Source organism: Ictalurus punctatus, chromosome 16, assembly GCF_001660625.3.
Source record: "Ictalurus punctatus breed USDA103 chromosome 16, Coco_2.0, whole genome shotgun sequence".
In the NCBI taxonomy this organism is placed as follows: domain Eukaryota; kingdom Metazoa; phylum Chordata; class Actinopteri; order Siluriformes; family Ictaluridae; genus Ictalurus; species Ictalurus punctatus.
Genome location: NC_030431.2, coordinates 12,245,032 through 12,251,281, shown reverse-complemented (window position 1 = coordinate 12,251,281; position 6,250 = coordinate 12,245,032). Strand labels below are relative to the sequence as shown.

Sequence of the window (6,250 nt, the reverse complement as noted above, 5' to 3'; positions counted from 1 at the left end):
CCCACCAATGCAGCCACCACTAGACTGCTAGTCAAGTCTAGTAGCCGGTATCTGGGGTCTGAGGCCTCATTTTCCACCTGCTTTCTATCCCCGCCCTGGAGTATTTCTCTATTTCTCTACTCTTTTTTCTACCTTTTTTCCCTTCCTCCAGCGGTATTGCAGGACTTTCACTCACACAACACATATACCATTTCTTTATTACAATTATAAAAAGTACATTCTACAATCTACACTTCTCTCTTACCTCTTCTCACTCACTCCAGGTTCTTTTGGAGACCCACTTAGTCTTTCTTCCCACCCCGGGGCTTCTCCATCGTAACAACAGACCACTAAAACAGAGCTTTGAAATAACAGGCGTCTGCAATGCCTTTTCCTATACGGCCTGTCTGTTGCTTAGAGAGCGAAGTCCCACGGGAGAGATTCCAGACATATAGATCTTAGCCCAGTCCCATCTGGGGTGCCAAATGTTGGCTCGAATTTAGCCTATTACCCAAAAACATTTAAAATTCAACTTAGAAGCCAATACTCACATCTACCTCTGAGACCAGTTGGAGATAGAAAAAATACACCAGCCGTGAGTGAGAAGAAGCAAGGGTCCAGCTTTATTGTTTCATTCCACCACACGAGATCCACACCGATGAGAATTCTCAGAAGTGATCCCCAATACCCTGAGCTTAAGCTCCAGTATTTATACTGTATTTACACACTAGATAACCCATAGGTTTCCAGAAAAGGCCTATTTCACTTACCCATAGAATTGAAACCAGGGGTTTTACTTTACACATAAAATCAGAACCCAGGCATTTCCAACAACCCAGGAAACAAAAACCCAGTGTTTCTATTTACCTAGGTTTTCAAAAACCAGGGTTCTCTTTTACCTAGGTTTTCAAAAACCAAGATTCCCATTTCCCTAGGTTAAAAAAATGACGTAAGCAAGACGACTAAACAACCGGGAGGGACCTTGGTCTTATCGTTATCTCGAGGGGGGGGGCAGCCACCCTTATAACTGGCTTTCTTCATGGTTCTCTAAAAATTAAGGCTTTCCTTGCGAGACGAGAATCTTCACCATCTGAATCATGAGTAAGTTATATTTTCCTTTTTTTCCTGTACTTCTCATTTATAATTTATTTTCATATTTGCACTATATTTCTCAGTTTATATATATTTATACTACTTGAAAAGCGGTTTACTGTACTTCCAACTTCTTAATATCATTACAGTTCTACTGTCCTGCATATCCTACTATTCTGTTTTTTATAGAGTTTCTCTATTACTATAAGATTCTATTAAAGTTATTCATGTGTGTGTATGAGGAAGAGAGTGTGTGTGTATGTATGTTGTGTCTACCTGCCCGCCCTTGACTGCACGAGTGTATGTGTGTGTGTGTTTTAGCACTCCTCAGCTCGTACACTTCTTTTTGACTTTTTTTTGACTATTACTGCTCTTAAATTGCTCGTAATTCCAATCTGTCAATGTCCGCCTAATCCCGCTTCTACGTGTCAAGGTGCCCGTTTTTCCTTCTTCTCCCTTATGTTTATTTTATGACATTTTTTATCCACAACAGTACCTAGATTGGAGACCTTCTGAGGAAAACTAAGGTTGCTTCTGGAAGTGGTATTAGGGAGGCCAGCAGAGGGTGCTCACATGTGGTCTGCGTGGGTGCTAATGCCCCAGTATAGTCACAGGGACACTACTGTATACTGTAAAAACAGCACCGTCTTTTGAATGAGACGTTAAACTGAAGTCCTGACTCTGCGGTCATTAAAAATCCCATGACACTTCTCGTAAAAAGAGTAGGGATATAACCAATGTGTCCTGGTGAAATTCTCCCATTTGCCCTTATCTATCATGGCCCCCTAATAATCTCTATCCCTGAATTGACTACATCACTCTCCTTTCCTGTGCACCAATAGCTGGTGTGTGGTGGGTGTTCTGGTGCATTATGGCTGCCGTCGCATCATCCAGGTGGATTCTACACACTGGTAGTGGGTGAGGATATTTCCACCTCAAACAATGTAAAGCACTTTGAGCAACAACCATGTGTACAGGAACATTCCAATGCCTGTAAGCATATAAAAATCATACAAGGAATATGGCTGCATCCTGAATATAGACCTTACACAGAATTTAAACAGTGCATATAAACATATTCACAGTAAGCAATTTCACATGCAGCCATTGTCTGCTGTTGATCACACGTTCTGATTTTGCAGAGTTTGACGCGTCCCTGGATCAACAAGGGTGGTGCTTAAAAGGTCATGAAACACTAAACTACATTTTCTGAGATTTTAACAGAGCTGTTTTTGTCACACATCATAAAACACAATGAATCCATTAATTTGAATTGCAGGAGAAAACTGGTTAATTTTTTAGCTTTTTTCTGCTATTTTCGTCTTCCGGGTTTAAAATCTACATTGTGTCGATGCCACAGGTTGTGACTTGGCAATAAACAATTAACAAAATTAGTGTCTTCTTTAAACCAGGAAGTACACTAATGGTAATGTGTGCACTAAAACATGTGTCTTTGTATTTTTCCTTTAAGGTCCTTTGGTGTGCCCTTATTGACAAAAGAGTCATTGACCACATTGGATGATGGACATTGTCATAGACATTCAACTGAGGTAATTCTGTTGAAGAATCTAAAGACTGTATATGATAATATCCTTAGTAGTAATATTCTATTTTTTAAATTTTGTTAGGTCAATTTACAATTAATTAGGGCCTCAAATAAGGTGGAAATCTTTTATCTACCCAGTGCATTTTTAAAGTAAATTAAAAACCAGGTAGGAATTATTCATACAGTGCTGTGAAAATTATTTCTTCTGTTTTGGTGGAGATCTCATACTAAATTGTTTCAGAAATCAAAAAAAAAATCTAAGATAAAACAAAGGCAACCTGAATAAACACAAAATATAGTTTTTAAATGATAATGCTATTTACTGAAGCAAAAAAATGATCCAATACCAACTGGGCCTGTGTGAAAATGTATTTGCCCCCATAGGTGCCAATTCCCCAAATCTATGAAACTGCATTCATAATAGGGTTCCGCTGCACTAGACACAACCAGGCCTGATTACTGCAAACCCTGTTCAATCAAATCAACACTTAAATAGAACTTTTTCAACAGCATGAAGCTGGTTAAAAGGTCTTACCCATTAGCACACTATACCAAAGTTGAAATAAATTCCAGAAATGATGAGGAAGAAAGTAATTGAAATACATCAGTCTGGGAAGGGTTCCAATGCTATTTCAAAGGCTCTGGGACTCCAAAGAACCACAGTAAGAGCCATTATCTCTGAATGGAAAAGCTGGGCCCAGTAGTGAATCTTCCCAGAAGTGGCCGACCTTCCAAAATTCCTCCAAGGGCACAACAATGAATTTTCCAGGAAGTCACAAAAGACCCAAGGACAACATCAAAGGAACTACAGGTCTCTCTTGCATCAATAAAGGTCACTGTTCATGACTCCACTTTCAGAAAGACACTGGGCAAAAATGGCATCGATGGAAAGGTGGTGAGGTGAAAACCACTGCTAACCCAGGAGAACATTAAGACTCATATGAATTCTGCCAAAACACACCTTGATGATCCTCAAACCTTTTTGGACAGTAGTCTTTGGATTGATGAGTCAAAGATGGAACTGTGTGGAAGACAGGGCGTAACACAAACACAGAATTCCACAAAAAGAACATCATACCTACAGTCAAGCATGGTGGTGGAGTTTGATGGTGTGGAGCAACTAGAAATAATTGAGGGAAACATTAATTCTGCTCTCCACCAAAAAAAAACCTAATGGAGAATATCCATTGTTCAGTCTGTAACTTGAAACCCAAGCGTAACTGGATAATGCAACAAGACAATGATCCAAAGCATAGGAGTAATTCCACCTCTGAATGACTGAAAAAAAAGCTAAATTAAAGTTTGGAGTGGCCTAGGCCTAGAACCTTAAACGGGCAGTTCATGCTCAAAAATCCTCCAGTGTGGCTGAACTAAAGCAGTTCTGCAAAGAAGGGTGAGCCACTATTCCACCATAGTGCTGTGAAAGATCTCCAGTTATCGGAAGCATTTGGTTGTAGTTATTGCTAATAAAGGTGGCATGACCATATTTTAAGTTTAAGGGGGCAATTAGTTTTTCACATGCACGAGAGGTGTTGAATAACTTTTTTTTTTGCTACAATAAAATAAAAAATGTGCTATGGGTTTAACTCAGGTTGCCTTTGTTTTATTTAGTTGTATTTAGTTTGAAGATCTAAAACTATTTGGTATGAGATATACACAAAAACAAGAAATTAGGAAATACTTTTTCACAGTACTGAATGTTGTGAAAGATAAATGGATCATTAAATTCAATTTGAATTAGGGAGTTTCCCATGATATACTTGTAGATGCTATCTAGTCTTGCTTGGCCTTTGAAGAATCCATGCACTCTCATAATTATATAATAAATTGTAATATTAAAAATTTTTATTGTAACCTTCTTTACCATGTCATCTGTACAATTGTAGTGGATTTACAGATGTCATCAGCTGGACAAAACATGAGGACATTTTTTGTAAGGACTACCTCTTAATATTTGAGAATGTTCTTGGGTGAGAACTTGACATTATTTCTTTACAGGATGTTATAACTTCTTATTACATGGCTCTCTGGAAAACCCAGATCTGATTGGTCAATTGTACCATAGCAGTCTGATAATAACAACTGCACATCTGTGGATTAAGTGATATCAGAGCGATCATCTGGGCTGCTGTACCGGTGCTACTTAACCGTTTCATGTATCACTGCTGTCTGATAAAAATTTACTGTAATAAAGTATTTCAAATCTATTCTCACATCAATATTTCTTGTCCAATTATTTGCTTATGTATCAAGTAGTCATGTAATAATCAGGATAATATACATTCAGCTGATTATTGCTAAATAAACTCATTTGATCCCCCTATTATTTTCCCTTAGAAAGTAGATAAGGAAAGTATTGTGCCCATTACAATTATATCACTGTTTATGACACACTACAGTTGCAGTCAAACTTATTCAACCCCCATTGTAAATCAGGTTTATTGTCAAAATTTACAGACTTTCAGCTGTTTGCACTGAACAAATCAAACAAATGCAATTGAAAGAGTTCAACACAACGAATGCTTCATCTGGTTTCTACAAATTCAACTGAAAATGCAACTTATAATGAATGTAAATGTTGACAGTAAACCTAATTTGCAATGGGGGTTGAATAATTTTGATTGCAACTGTATATGCAGTTATCAAAATCTATTGTATTTATATTGTGTACTTATGTTGTTGTTTTTTCTCTTCAGAAATCACTCGATTTCTCATCACTGTGTGCTTCCCTGAAACTGATGAAGTGGAATACATCAGAAGTGGGCAACAATTGGTGCAAAGGAAGAGGTAGATATCTAAAGTTGAGGTCATAACTTTACATACCCCTTGCAAAATCTGCAAAATTGTAATAAATTTTACATACCCCTTGCAGAATCTGCACTTAACTTTACATACTTTACATACCCCTTGCAGAATCTGCAAAATTGTAATAAATAAATAAATAAATAAGAGGGATCATAAAAATTGCATTCTATTTTTTTATTTAGTCCTGCCCTGAACAAGCTATTTCACATAACAGATGTTTTCATATAGTCCACAAGACACAATAATAACTGAATTTACACAAATGAACCATTTCAAAAGTTTACATACGCTTGATTCTTAATACCGTCTGTCGTTACCTGTATGATCAACTACTGCTTTTATGTTTTTGTGATAGGTGTTCATGAGACCCTTGTTTGTCCTGAGCAATTAAACTGCCCACTGTTCTTCAGATAAATCCTCCAGGTCCTGCACATGGACCATTCGACAGACATAATGCAACGCCAGATCTGTTTTTTTCTTCCCAGTCCATCCACGAAGGGATCAAGTGCTTTGTTTCTCTTTTGTAAGTTGATTCAGATAAAAAAGCGAATAAATTAAAAGTCATATAAATGTGAGATATGAGAAGTGATATAAATAAAAGGAGGTCAGGAGGTGCCCTGCTTCCCCAGTAGGAAGAAGAGAGGACGGTTTGTCACCATAAGTTAGCAATTTAGCTCATGTTAGTGTTAGTAATTATTTCATTGTGAAATTTAAATCAATACATCATGCTGAGCAGGGACACGTGTGAAATGCAACACTTTACAGACATGCCCTTCCCTCGACAAAATGAATGACGTCAGAGGGACTTTGATGAGACATGCCTTGAAG

General features: G+C 37.6%; 1 long non-coding RNA gene across 1 annotated transcript; it reads left to right on the top strand.

Annotated features, from left to right (window-relative positions):
- Positions 1–896: 896 nt before the first annotated feature.
- On the top strand, positions 897–6,087 carry LOC128635251 (uncharacterized). Its single transcript, XR_008398173.1, has 5 exons — positions 897–1,080; positions 1,914–1,989; positions 2,214–2,621; positions 5,314–5,404; positions 5,778–6,087. It is a non-coding gene; the product is annotated as an uncharacterized LOC128635251 (long non-coding RNA).
- The last annotated feature ends 163 nt before the right edge of the window (positions 6,088–6,250 follow it).